The sequence below is a fragment of the Physeter macrocephalus genome, chromosome 20, assembly GCF_002837175.3.
Source record: "Physeter macrocephalus isolate SW-GA chromosome 20, ASM283717v5, whole genome shotgun sequence".
Lineage (NCBI taxonomy): Eukaryota > Metazoa > Chordata > Mammalia > Artiodactyla > Physeteridae > Physeter > Physeter macrocephalus.
Genome location: NC_041233.1, coordinates 99310436 through 99325543, shown reverse-complemented (window position 1 = coordinate 99325543; position 15108 = coordinate 99310436). Strand labels below are relative to the sequence as shown.

Here is a 15108-nt window from a genome sequence, read left to right as displayed (position 1 = left end):
GCCTTACGTTTAATTTAACCCTGTATTTCCCTTAGGGGCAATGGTTCAGTATTGCTGATTTACAGAACATCGATTCCATTCAACTCTGCATTTGTAACGCGAAAGCAGCCATAGACAGTATGCAAGCAATGAGCATGGCTGCATTCCAATAAAATTTCCTTTGTGAACATGCAAACTTGAATTTCATATAATTTTTTATATGCCACAAAATATTATTCTTTTGATTATTTCCCCGCTAAACTATTAAAAAATGTAAAATCCAGTTTTAACTTGCTGGCCACACAAAAACCGGTGACGGGCTGCAGTTGGCCCATGGACCATAGTCGGCCAACTCCTGCTGTGTAGCCTTATTTTCCATGAATCCCACTGCTTTGAAGCCAGATCATGGTAGATTGGAGAGACCCACATCTTACTCCCTCGTAGTCTCTGCCATCCCAGGACCAACACTTTTATGACGCACGAGAACATTCATGACGTCTGGGTCTTTGGAGTACAAGGAGACAGTTCTGAAGCTGGAGTTCAGATAGCTGGATTTGAAAGCTGGTTGTGTTTTACTTGAGGGAACTTTCCTGGGCTTTATATATGCCATAGAGAGAATCATGGTAGTCTGTCTCCTAGGCCTGCAGTACAGGTTAAACTGCATCCAAGGGGCTCTGCAGATGGGATTCCTTTATCACCCTCACCACGCCCACACCAGACCAGTTAGGCAGCTTGACCTCTACCCTTGGGGTTCCTTGGACATGCATCACCCAAGCCTTACAAAGGGAGCAAGTAGATACTGACAGATCTCATTCCTTTCTACCCTGCCTCATTTTCAGGGATCAGGGACACGATGCCACGCAACCAATAAATGAGCAGGAAGATATTTCCCTAAAAACCGCAGCCCCCCTTTCCATTGCCTCACAACTTATACAGTTACGTGCCCCCCCAGATGGCCCCAGCCTTGCTTAGGCTCACGTGCTGGTGAGAAACCTCTCAAATGTCAGTGCTTACAAAAGAGGGAAGAAAATAGAAAACTCTGTTTATTTTCCTGACTTAAAAGATAACATCGCTTTGCCCTTTCCTTTTGTTTAAGGTCAGATGGGGAGCATTCTTTGAAAGCGGCTCCAGAAGAGTTTCTCAGAGATACATGTATTTAGCAATTTATGTTTTTCACTCAAAATGGATCACTTTCAGTAATAATGATATCATGATGATTACTATTACAAGAAACAATGTTTCACCTCATCTGTAAAAATGAAGTAATGATTCAGATCCCAGGCTGATGTTTAAAGTATTTGGCAAGCTGTACAGGAAGGCTGTTATATCTAAGTAAATGTTGATTTTAAAATGCCATTTTTAGTGGACTTTATAAGCAATGAATGACAAATTAGTCAGCACTTTTATCCCACGGAACTCACGGCACTTCACAGATATGGTCTCATTAATGTTTGCAGAGTGGAAAAGCATCATTCATGAAACCACAGCCTCAGACCTTAGGGCAGCTGGAAGGGCCCTCAGGCAGCCTCACCAAGTCGTGAGTCTATGAACCAGGAAGCCAAGACTCAGGGTTGCCGACCTTGTGCGTCTTGGCTCCAAGAAAGAGGGGGAGGTGCGTCTGGAAGTGCGTCTGCATGGCACGCTCCCCTGACTTGGACGCCAGGAGTTGCGCAGGAGGCGGGGAGGGGGGCGGGGGAGGAGGGGGAGGGCGAGAGGATCCGCCCCTCCTCGCCCGGGTCGCCGGGGCGGAGCCAGCCCGCGGCACGCGTCCCGGGCGTCGAGGGGCGCGGCGAGCGCGCAGTCACGTAGCCACTAGGCAGTCAGTCCGCTCCGCGCCACCGCCGGACCGCGCGGACTCCTGAAGGTCAGCACTTTTGAGTTATGGGTGTGATACAGGAAGGGAAAACTCCTCCTTTCCTTCCCTTAGCTGTATCTTCCTAGAAGTTGACAGAAAAGTGGGAATCTGGCACATTCGTGTATCTGTTACACTTTTTGAAAGCAGTGTCACCGAATGAGCAGGTGGCTCAGAGAGCACGAGTTTCTCTGGTTTTGCAGATAAGGAAGCGGGTTTGGCCCAAATGGAACCGGCCCAGTCCCCCCGCACTCCCTTGCTTACCCGCCTCGCTCCCGCCCCTCCCCCCCATCCCCCGTTCTTTGCCCTCGCCTCACTCACTCCAGCCGTTGCACTATTTTTATCTGGTGGCTTAGGACTTGAAACAATGCATTAAAAACGGCAGAGCTGGGAGAGCTAACCCCACCTTCGCCAGCAAGTGAGGGTGTGTCTTTAGCGAGTTGCTTCATCTCTTGGGAAGCGGGGAGTGCAACAGGGGGTAACCGCAGGTGCGCCCCGAGGCCGCGGGACTCGCGTGCGTGGAAGGCAGGTCTGCTCACCGCTGTCCTTTGCTGAGCCTTGGTAAAGTGCGAGCCCTACTCAAAGCCCAAGCTTCGTTCCTACGCCACACTGCTGCGAAAGCTGAGTCGGAAAACCTGCACGTTCTCACGCCCCCCCGACCCCCCAGGCCTTGCCTGCCCTCAATCAAAGGGAATGATTGATACTACTTGCCCTTGGTGGTTCTTTAAGACCACAGTTTCCATTACCAACAGAGATGGTTTTCAAAGTCTGGTGGCGGAATTGAAGCCTTCAAAAGAAGGACTAATCCGAAGCCCGACATGTAAAACAGTGGAGGCTGGACTGCAACGAGAGGCCTGGCAAGTGTGAAGCCCTTGGGCTCCGCAGGGCACAGTTGGAAAATCTCTGGCCTGTAGGATAAAGGTAAGGCTCTTCAGTGTGCTTGTCTCCAAACCTTTTACAGTCTGGTCTCAATCACGCCCCGCCTCCACTCCCGCCCCACGGTCCAGACACATCAGAATATGATGTCCCTTTCACCCTCCACCTCCCCTGCTCCTGTATTCTCTGCTCAGAAGTTACTTCCTCTGTCATTCTTTCCTTGGAGCCCTCTTAGTGCTTTGTGCCTGCCTCAAAGGTAGCAGCTGTCACACTTTGGTTGGAGGTCACGAGTCCTGAAAACAGGAACTGTGCCTTATTTTTGCAGCACTTAACTGATATTTAAAGAACACTTGAGTGCTGGGTTCTGGGAATACAGTTCAAACTCCTGGAGCTGACACCCTAGAGAAGGGGAGATTCAATAAGCACCACCAAGTAAAAGATGTGGCCTGTAGAGTGATCAGTAGGGGAGCAGGAAGGGAGAGGACGGAATAGAGAATGTGTGTCAGTGGGGATGGGAGGTTCCAACCGCAGGCACGGGGAAGATGACAGGGGCGTCAGCCTGAAGGTGGCGAAGGAGAGAGCAGTGTGGACCTTTGTGGGGAAACTCTTCCAAGCACTGAGAGGCAAAAAGCAAAGACATTTGAGGTGGGAGCAGGGAAGAGGCCAGATGGCCAATGGGAAGAGAAGAAAAGAGAAAATGGGAGGAGGCAAAGGGGCGAGATAGAGAGGTGAGGGGTTTTACCAGAGTCAGAGGGTCGGACCCAGTGTTTTGAAGCTCCCACAGTCCCAACAAAGGACACAGGGGCTGCCATGGTGACCCTTCCAGTGCCCAATACTCGGGCCTTGTTAGATTTTTTTCTTTCTTTAAAATTTTTTTTGGCTGCTCCGTGCATGTGGCAGGAGGGATCTTAGTTCCCGACCAGAGATCGAACCCGCATCCCCTGTCGTGGAAGCAGGGAGTCTTAACCACTGGACTGCCAGGGAAGTCCCTTTGTTAGATTTCTTTGTTTCCTTTGACGCCATTAACCTTCCCCCTTTTTTGAAAGTCTAACTTTTGGAACTCCACTTTCTCCTTTTCTTTCCTCCTTCAGTGGTCACTCTTTCTTGGGCGGCTGTAATTTTCTGCCTCTGCTCACCCTTTGAGGACTTTCCCCCAGCCAAGGCCTTACCCTCAGCCCACTGACCTTGTTAACACACATCCTCCCAGCGTGACCTCATCCAAATGGCCACCTAACACATCAACAAGGTTGGTTCCGCTGGCAAGGAAGAAGGGGAGGAGGGCAGAGTGTACCACGGCCAGGAATAATCTGGCCCCTGCTTTCCTCTCCATCTCCAGCTCCTGCTCTTTCCCCGCATGTAACCTTCTCTCTCGGGTAACTCCAAGTATCTCCCATTTTTAGACATTTTAAGCTCTGCTTGATATGTAGTATATTAAATTAACTATTGCCGAGAAGCAAATCCCCCAGAACTTTTTCATGGCTTACAAAACCAGTAATCACTTATATGACTCTCGGTTCTGGCTTAGGTTCCCTCATAAGACCACAGTTAAGATGTTGGCCAGGCCTGCAGTCACCACTGCGGCTGGAGGATTCCCTGCTGAGATGACTTAGTCACCTGACTGGTAAGTTGTGCTGGCTGTTGGTGGGAGGCCTCAGTTCCTTTTCACACATGGGCCTCTTCACAGGGCTGCTTGAATGGCTCGGACACTGACTTCCTCCAGAGCATGCAATCCAGTAGAGCAAGAGGGAAACTGCAGTGCTTTTTATAATCTAGCCTCAGAGTTCACGCACTGTCATCTCCACCATTCTCTATTGGGCGCTCAGAACAGCCCTGATCCATTGTGGGAGGGGGCTACATGAGGGCACAAATACCAGGAGGTGAGGGTCATTGGGCGCCATCTTGGAGGTGGGCTATGCCATGTGGTTATCTACTTCGAAGTCTGAATAACTCTGACTTGTCCCTCAAAACTCTGCTCACTGACACACAGCTAGTTCCATGGAGAAGGCTCCCCTGAATGGTGAACTTCCTCTTCTCCTTGCATTAGCTCTTGGGTATCTCTCCCTTCCCTCATGTACCAAGCTGCACTGAAATTGGTGATTTACTTGTTTCTCTCTTCCCTAGTCTTTAAGTTCCTTGAGAGATAAGAGAGTGTTTAATAGGACAACGTGATATCACAGTGTCTAGAACAGTGGCGCATGACAGAGTCTCAGTACATTTTATATAAGGAATAAATGAATGAGTAAATCACATTTCCTTTTCCAACCAGAAATATTTATATAGCACTTAATTTATATCGCACCCCACTTCAGGTCTCTGTTGATTGGTTTTCATATTTCAGGTTTCATATTGCATTTCCCACCCCAGTCTCACCGCTCACACAGCCGTATTCTCCTTTGACCCAGCAATCCCATTCTAGGAATTTATTCTGGGGAAATAATTGCACGTGTGTCAAAGAGGTAGCTAAGCGCTGTCCATTGCAGTTTGTTTATGATGTTTGGTTTTGTAGAAAACCTAAATTTCAAAAAACAGTGATTTGATTAAATAAGATATGCAATAATAAAATCAACTATTATGTAACTGCTAAGATAGTACCAAAAAATGTTCAATTGATATGAAAAGATGTTCAGTTGATATTTTTAAATGAGGTAAAATAAAATTATAAAATGTTTTAATTTTTAATTTTCAATTGTGGTAAAATACATGTAACATAAAATTTATCATCTTAACCCTTTTTAAAAAATAAATTTATTTATTTATTTTTGGCTGCGTTGGGTCTTTGTTGCTGCACGTGGGCTTTCTCTAGTTGAGGTGAGCAGGGCTACTTTTCGTTGCGGTGCTCGGGCTTCTCATTGCGGTGGCTTCTCGTGGCGGAGCACAGGCCCTATAGCGCGCAGGCTTCAGTAGTTGTGGCACGTGGGCTCAGTAGTTGTAGCTCGCAGTGTCTAGAGCACAGGCTCAGTAGTTGTGGCCCACGAGCTTCGTTGTTCCGCGGCATGTGGTATCGTCCCGGACCAGGGCTCGAACCCGTATCCCCTGCATTGGCAGGAGGATTGTTAACCACTGCGCCACCAGGGAAGTCCCCATCTTAACCCTTTGTAAGTGCACAGTGCAGTAGGGTTAAGTGCGTTCACATTGTTGTGCCACCAATCTCCAGAACGTTTTTCATCTTGCAAAACTAAAACCCTATACTATTCAGCAACATTTCTCCGTCCCTCTCTTTCTTCCTCCCCTCAGCCCCTGGCAACAATCATTCTACTTTCTGTCTTTATGAATTTGACTACTCCAGGTACCTCATATAAGTGGAATCATATAGTATTTGTATTTTTGTGACTGCTTATTTCACTGAGCGTAATGTCCTCAAGGTTCACCCATGTTATAGCATGTGTCAGAATTTCATTCCTATTCAAGGCTAAATAATATTTCATTCTATGTATATATCACATTTTGTTCATCCATTTGTCTGTTGGTGGATACTCGGGTTGCCTCTACGGTTTGGCCATCATGAATAACGCTGCTGTGAGCACGGGTGTACAAAGACCTCTTCAAGACCCTGGGTCATAATTCTGTTTATAATTCTTTGAGGAACTGTCATACTGTTTCCATAGAGATTGCACCTCTTTACATTGCCATTAATAGAGCTCAGTATATCCAACTGCCTTGTGTTGTATATTTTGTTTGTCCTTCTAGATCCACTCTCTCCTCTTGTTGACCCTCCTCTCTGCCCTTGGCACTTTGACCTTTGTGGGCTACATCAGCAGACTCTCTCACTTCAACTGGGTTTGGCCGATAGAAGTTTCCAGCAGAAGGTTGAAAGGCAAGAGGAGAGTGAGGTCAATAAATTTAGCACCTAGCTCCCTCTTTGTGGTTCACCTCAGACTGCATCTCTCTATTGAGGGCCACGGCGCCTACCAGAAGGCCCTCTCCGTCTAACCAGCACTGTCTCTCTCTGTCTCTCTCTCTCTACCAGTTACTGCCCCTTTCACTTGCTCTTTCAAGCCTATGCATGGTTACTAGCTTCAAGATGTACCGCACCATCTCTCTTTGCTTGTCCTAAACTCTGCTCACACCTTTGTAAATAATCCTTCTATTAAACTCTCCTCAAATTATCCTGGTTTCCAGCCAGGATCCTGATGCGTCCGTATCTACTTGACATCTCCCCTTGGAATTCTCACAGTCATCACAAACATGACATACCCCAAACATAACCTTTGACTTTCCTTCAGTCCTCTCCTCCCCACTTTCTGCGATCTCTGGGAACATTAGCACCACGAAGCCAGGTGCACAAGACAGACGCCTGGGAGTCCTACGTGATTTCTCCCTCTCCCTCACCCCTACTTGCCTTCATCTTATCCATCACTAAGTCTGTAAATTGAGCTTCACACAGCTGGCTTCTTGCTCTTTAGATCTCAGCTTAAATGTTATCTTCTTTTAAAAAAAAACCTTCCTCTACCCAACAGTAAGCGCCCACATCCCTTTATTCTCTCTCCGTGTACCAGTTTGTTTGCTTCTTAGGAAGCAGTATCACTAAGGAAGTGATCATCTGTTTTACTTGAGAGTTATGTCCCTTTGGTAGAGAAGGGTGCCTCTGAGCTATAAAGGGTAATGAACATAACTCTTAACATCACCTAACTCGGAGGCTGGTTTTTCCTGGGCTTGATCCAACATGGCAGAATTAATCTTTGAAATTCCAGACCTGTGTCTGTGTTAACCCCTTTAAGGTATAGTACCCCTCAAAGCCTCATGGAGAACAAACCATTGGCTTTATCCATCTATTCTACACTGTAGAAATAAATTACATGACATCTGGGGTTTCATAAGAGCCCAGTTCTATGGCAGTAAGTCCAGGGGTTTCTCCTTGCCTGTACATTTGCTTCAGATAAACTCCACATATAAAAACAACTTTGAAAAGATGTAATCTACATGCATAAAATGCCAGATTTATGATTTAATTATTTGGCGCAGTCAGTGATCTGAAATTTCAGAAAACAAAACAAACAAACAGAACCCTAAATGAAAGAAAACATTTCTAAACCAAATTGCCTTCCTGGTGTAGGAAGTCCTCATATGCATGGAGTCAGACAGGAAATAGAAATAGATCTGTGTGTTACCAGAACTGAACTAAAATATTTGCCTTTTTTCTCCTTGTGGAACATCACCTAAAAGAAATGCCCATTGTATTTGATGTAGGGATTCAGAGCAGGACTTGCCGTGGTGTTTAGGGTCTCCTTTGTATTGGTTTCATCTGCTTGAACCTTGGGTTGAACCAAGCAAAGCATATCAATACCTTGGATGCTACCTCTGATTAGGGGCTCAAGAAAATATTTAAAGAGATGGGGAAAGTATAAAATGAGGGATGACTGGTCCATTCCACAAACATTTATTTATTGAGTGTCACAGACAAGGCACTGCTCTCGGGCAGCAGTCCCCAACCTTTTTGGCACCAGGGAGCGGTTTCGCGGAAGACAGTTTTTCCACAGAAGCGGGGGGATGGTCAGGCGGTAACACAAGTGATGGGGAGTGATGGGAGGCAGCAGATGAAGCTTCACTCACTCGCCCGCCACTCACGTCCTGCTGTGTGGCCCGGTTCCTAACAGGCTGCAGACTGGTACCAGTCTGTGGCCCAGGGGTCGAGGACTCCTGCTCTAGGGTATTCAAGGTAAATAGATGAGGTTCCTTCCATCCAGGAGATTATTATCGCCCTTGAAAAACATAAAGCACTACAGAAATACCAGTTTCCTATGATACTGTTTTATTGCATCTACAGTGAAGGGAAACTAACAGCCATATGCAGAGAACAAGTGTTATGGGTTGAATTGTGTCCCCACAAGTTCATATGTTGAAGTCCTAGCCTCAGTACCTCAGAATGTGACTATTTGGATGTGACCTGTATAGGATCTTTACAGAGGTAATATGATTGGTGTCCTTACGAAAAGAGGAAATTTGGAGACAGACACCCATAAAGGGAAGACCATGTGAACATGAAGACAGCCGTCTGCAAGCCAAGGAGAGAGACCTGGAATAGATCCTTCCCTCACAGCCCTCAGAAGGCACCAACCCTGCTCACACCTTGGTTTCAGACTTCTAGCCTCTAAAACTCTGAGACAATACATTTCTGTTGTTGAAACCACCCAGTTTGTGGCAGTTTGTTATGAACTACCAAGCAAACTAACACAACAAACTCTGGTGAAAAGAATTCAATAGCAAATCGGGGCACCAAGATGAGGAAAAAGGTATGACTGTGTTTTGACTTTCCTTCCTCCTCGGTGGCCCTCTTCTGATAATCTGCCAAAGACACTGGATGTTATTTCCTTCCTGGACTGGTTAAAAAAACAACAAAGAACCAGGAGTAAAGGATGGAACTAGAGCCTTTCTGGAAGCTTCTCTGTGAACTCCCTTCAATTTAAGAGGCGTTTCCTTTACTCCTAGGTTCTAAATTCCTAAGCAGCCTGTTCACTTTTAGAGTCAGAGCCCTTGTCCCATGGAGATCTGGTGATTTGGACACCATAAGCAGCTTGAGGCCTGCCCCTCTGTGTGATTAGGCCAGAGAAAATCAGAACAGCAGGAAGGTGGCTCTTTGGATCGCAGAACTTTATATAGTATTTATTCTGTTGTTGTGGACACTGGGGGTGACCATGTGGTGATGGTGTTATCATCTGTTTAAAGTCATCACCTCACCCAAGGAGACCAGAGACCATAGATTTTCCATATTCTCAAGACTTAAATGTTTGCTCTTGGACTACCGGAATTGGAGGAATGAGGTCTAAACCTTACATTGTTCAGCTGAAGAAATAGTGGCTCAGGAACATAGTTTGTCTGGGGTTTCCTATCCAATCAAATCAATTTTTTGCGCACTTACTGGGTGTGATGGTTAATTTTATGTGTCAGTTTGGCTAGACTGTGGTGCCCAACTGTTTGGTTAAACATTAGTCTAGATGTTGCTATAAGAATATTTTGTTGGTGTGCTAACGTTTAAATTAGTAGATTTTAAGTAAAGCAGATTATCCTCCACAATGTGAGTTGGGCCTCATCTAATAAATTTAAGGCCTTAAGAGAAAAGACTGAGTTTCCCTGATGAGGAAGGAATTCTGACTCTGGATCACAACATCAGTTCTTACTGGAATTTCCAGCTTGCTGGCCTGCCCTACAGATTTTGAACTTGCCAGCTCCCACAATTGTGTGAGAAGATAATTCAGAATAAATCTCTTGATACATCTTACTGATTCTGTTTCTCTGGAGAACTCCGACTAATACAGTATGGAACGGGCATGATGAGGAATGGACAGGTGATTAATAATACCTGGCGTTTGGGTTCCTTGGCTCTGGCTTGGCGGCCACCTACCAGCATATAAACCAGAACAGTTGTTCTCCTCGTAGCCATGTAATTCATAACGTTGCTGGGGAATAAGTGCTTTTCCTCACACATTCAGTTTCTGGAGTGATGAACCAAAGCCAAAATTAAATCCATCAAAGTACCTGTGAACGTACTGTTCTTTGCATTGTGCCACACTGGTCCTCTTCTATAGGAAATATCCTCACCAAACCGAGGCAGGTAAGGCTGAAGCCATCCATCTGTTGTCCCCCCGGTGTGAGTGTCGTGTGTTTGTCAAGTCCACTTGATTTCTCCCACACACTCAAGCTCTGTATTCTGGGAATTAAGCTGAGGAAAGTTTCCTCTTCCTGAACAGAAACTACCAGAGTGTGCTTGCTTTAGGAAACAGTGTAAATGCAGCCGGAGTGTTCTCAGGGAAGCTGTTTGCAGGCTTCGTTCTTTGCCTGTGCAGAGCTGAAGAAAAAGAACTGTGAAATCTCAGCTTCTTAAAATTGAACATTATCAATGCTTACTACCTTCCGTGGGGGCCTTGGGTGGAAGGTTACAAAACAGGATAAATTTTCATCTAAAATTAAATGAGCAGATATTACATAATGGAAATTGTACATGGGTTAGGATTTCAGCTCCTTTTATTTCACTTCTCCGTGAGCTTAATTATACTGAAAAAATTAAGTGAAAAAGTTGAAGGAAAATATTTGAAGAGTTAAGATTTGGGCAAAAACAACTTTCATTTTATTTACTTAATATTGATTAAAAAATTTTTTATTGACGTATAGTTGATTTACAATGTTGTATTAGTTTCAGGTGTACAGCAAAGTGGTTCAGTTTTTTATATATATATATATATATATATATATATATATTCTTTTTCAGATTCTTTTCCATTATAGGTTATTACAAGATATTGAATATAGTTCCCTGTGCTATACAGTAAATCCTTGTTGTTTATTTTATATATAGTAGTGTGTATATGTTAATCCCAAACTCCTAATTTATCCGTCCCCCCACTTTCCCCTTTGGTAACCATAAGTTTGTTTTCGAAATCTGTGAGTCTGCTTCTGTTTTGTAAATAAGTTCATTTGTATCATTTTTTTTTAGATTCCACACATGTTATATAATATTTGTCTTTTTCTGACTGACTTCAGTTAGTATGATCATCTCTAGTTGCATCCATGTTGCTGCAAATGGCATTATTTCATTCTTTTATGGCTGAGTAGTATTACAGTGTATGTATGTACCACATCTTCTTTATCCATTCATCTGTCAGTGGACACTTAGATTGCTTCCATGTCTTAGCTATTGTGAATAGTGCTGCTGTGAACATTGGGGTGCATGTATCTTTTCTAATTAGAGTTTTTGTCTTTTCCGGATATATGCCCAGGAGCAGGATTGCTGGATCATATGGTAACTCTGTTTTTAGTTTTTAGTACTGATTTTAAGCAGAAGCATGTTTTTGATCAGATCTTTGAGTGCAGTCTCTCCCAGGCCTACCACTGGTTACTGGTTCAGCCAGGGGCGATGGAGCCAGTGGTTTCTTAGGGTTCTCAAAGGCTGTAAGGAGACACTCAAAGCAAGGAATTGAGCAGACTCAATGAGACAGAAAGCAAGCTCCATTTCAAGAAGCTAAGAGGTGAATCAGCTGTTTGCAGAAACCGAAGAGCTGGAGGTATGGATTAAAGATGGATATAAACCTAAAAATCTGGGATGAAGAGGGATAAAGGGGCCAGCTAGGATGTACCCTGGTCTTCCTAGATTCACTTTGCAGGGTGTGAATTTACTATAAAGTATAGAGTTTTTGGAAGAATGGACAAAGGAAAAGTGGACAGCTCATCTCTAGCTTTGCTTATTTTCTCTGTGATTTCCTGCTGGCTTCCCTGACCCTTGGCCACCGCCCACCCCCTCATGGCTTCCACCTACCCCCATCCTAATCCGGTCAATAGGCAGGCAACGCTGATGACTCATGTGTTACTTAGAGTGCGAGCTGGTGGTATCAAACTAGGTTAGGCAGCTGTGGAAACCTACTGGCTCCCTTGTGACGCTGACTTGCCTTAACGTTATTAAAATGTGCTGTTTCCCCGCCATGTTCCCCAGGGCCCCAAGTGAAAGCTCACTGTGATTCATGGGATTTTGAAAAGTGAAAAATGTCCCTGCGATGGAGATGCAGGACCAGCTTGTTAACGTTTATACAAGGGTCTATTTTCGGAAGACAAACTGTAGCCAAGACACAGGTCAGAGTTCAGAAAGGAAGATGGAGCAGAAATGATGAAGCTGTGGCCCTTTGCCTTGCACGTATCTGATTCTTAAGATGCTGGTGATAAGGTCCTGGAGGGCTGCTAAATGTGGCATATAAATTTGGCTTTAAACATTTTAGAGCCAACGCAAAAGGGGAGCATATGATAAGTGACGTGATCAGGGAAGGGGCGGTTACAGCAGAAGTACTGTTGTTCTTGGAACAGAGATCAGAGAGAGACCCGCCCTCCCACTGCCTGTATCACTGCCACCCACGCCAGCTGCCTCTGGGAACAGCACGAAGAAGGCTGAGTCGTAGAGTGGAGTTTTCTGGCATCCTTCTCGTAAAAGCCTCAGCAGTCCGCAAGGCCTGGGGCTATAGCGATATAAAGGTCCCTACCCTCCAGAATTTTATGATTTCACAAGGAAAGGGAATCGTCGGTGATTTAATGGGTAGAGGGGTTTGCATGGATGCCCTTGGATGAGCCTTTCTAGAGCAGGGAGGCTTTTCACGTTGCCAGTCGCATATACACCATCTGCATGAAGTGTGGTGTCCTGCGGAGAGACCCGCGACCTCTCCAGTGTGTCCCTTCTGAAAAACAGGAAGTGGCTAAAGAGACGTGACCAGGGAAAAAGAAAATATACCTTTGTTGCGGTTACAGTAATTCATGGGAAAAGCGTGAAACTTGTGAAACAAAATTGTGGGTCTTGGAGGGAGGAACATGAAGTCAAAGGAGACGGATCGCAGGGGAAGGAGGCGTGAAAAGCTGAGCTCCAGACGAGAAGAGACCAGTCCCAGGACGAGGCAGAAAAGCTTCAATGAGAGAAAACACCGGAAACTTCCTGAGAGCTGCACCCCCCCGCCCCCCGCCAACCTCCTCCCCCCACCCCCAGCAGAGGACACGTTCCTTCAGCCTGAACCATGGCATGGTCTTGCTGGGGTAAAGGCAAGAGGAAAGCCAGGCAAGAATGAATTCTAGAGAGACCTTCTCAAGGGCGTGGCATGATTTCCTCCACAGCAAAGTGCTTCTCTTAGTGGAACCTCCAAGTCATTCTTTCGAGTTAGGTGTGATTTCTTTATTTTTTATTTTTATTTGTTTATTCTTGCCCTAATTTAGGTGTGTACTGGTTTGGATGGAAATGTTAGTGTATCCTAGAAGTGGCTCTGTAATATTTGGAAGCAGAGGTGACAGCCAGCTCCTGGATGTCAGTGTAAGTTGGGTATGGCAACCGGGGTATTGGAAGGTCGTCGCGTATTACAGATAATTCCGTTCCCTCCTTGTCCCCTCCCACCAGCCTCCAGACAGACCAGGTGGCACCTAGTACAATACTTCAGCAGCCCCACATCGGCCCTCGGGGGGCAGAGTGGCTTCTTGTCCCAGTCCCAGCCACTCTTTTTAGCTCATTTCCCCCCAGTGCCTTGCTTTCCCCCTGGAGGACTGGGAGCTGCCATCCCCCCTGCCCCAACAAGGGCCACGGTAGCCCTCCTTTGAAACACAAAGAACCATGCCTTCTCCCCTCCTCCTCTTCCCAGCTTCCCATGAGGTATTCCAGTTCTACGCCAGCTAGTTTACTGGAAACGTCACCCATCCCCGTTTGTACCCATTAATTACCATTAGTCACACTGGGTGCACAAACGTGACACCTCTCATTTTGGGGCCGTCTCATTCGGCCTCACCTGTCTCTCTCTGTCAACATCAGTCCATGGTTATCGCAGGACTCGGAAACTATCTTGTATGTAATTTATTTGCAAGTTTATTTTCTCTTCTCCCTCGAAAATATAAGGAAAATGAGAGCAAGGACTTTGCTTGTCTTCTTGACTGTGTTTTCGGTTCGGAGAACGGTGGTTGGCATGTATAGGTATGCAGTCGTTTTTGTTGCTGCCGTTGTTGAAGAAGAGAGAGGATACAGTCAGCTGTAAACCAGAGAACTTGGGGAGATAGGACAGCCCACTGAGTGCTGCCAGAGGGGAGCTCAGAGCAGCCAGAGCTCACTGAAGGCGGGAGCGCCGAGGAAGGAGGAACATCAAGGTGTGGGAAGGAGGCTAGAGCAGAGGTTCTCACGGTGTGGTGTGCGGAGCCCCGGGGGCAGGGGTTTCTGAGACCCTTTCAGAGAGTCTGTAACATCAAAACTATTTTCATAACCTTGTTAAGATGTTGACTTTTTCACTGTGGTGACATTTCCACTGATGGCACAGAAGCAAAAGAGGGTAGGGCATGAACCAAAGCAGAGGCACCAAACTGTCACCACACACAGCAAAACAGATTCCAGTTTCATTGAAGAATGTCCTCAATAAATCAGTGAAAGCTATTCATTTTATGAAATCTCAACCTCGTGTCTATTTCATATTCTGTGTGAAATGGGAAATACACATAGAACATTTCTGCTGAATAGTGAAATATGTTGGTTTCCTTGAGGAAAAACACTTGGCAATTGAATCGTGAGCTAAATTGGCTCTTTTATTTGTCATGGAACATCATTTTTACTTTAGAGAATGAAAGACAAACTATAGTTATTTAGACTTGGGCATTTCACACATATTCTGCCAAAAATGAATAAAGTGAGCTTGTCAAGTGAAACAATGACACTATCAGCTGCCAGCAATAAAATTTTAACTTTCAAGAGAAAATTAGAATTATGGAAAACTTGTGTCCATCACAGGAAGCTTGAGAGCTTCCTTATAGAGACTTTTCTGTTGAAATTGGTGGTGATATATGAATAGTGGGATTTTTGATGTTGTATGATAAAATAGGTCAACATTTGGAATGATCTATATAGTTCAGTGAGTCAGCATTTTCCAAACGTTACAAAATCATGCATGAGAAAATGAACTGTTGTACAA

General features: G+C 45.3%; 1 long non-coding RNA gene across 2 annotated transcripts in view; it reads left to right on the top strand.

The window, feature by feature from the left end:
- The first annotated feature begins 1969 nt into the window (after positions 1 to 1969).
- The window catches only part of LOC114484573 (uncharacterized), an 81191-nt gene continuing 68052 nt past the window's right edge, over positions 1970 to 15108 (top strand). For both annotated transcript variants that reach the window (XR_003677657.1, XR_008616217.1), the window contains exons 1-2: positions 1970 to 2752; positions 3799 to 4328. This is a non-coding gene — a long non-coding RNA (uncharacterized lncRNA). The remainder of the gene's footprint in view (positions 2753 to 3798; positions 4329 to 15108) is intronic.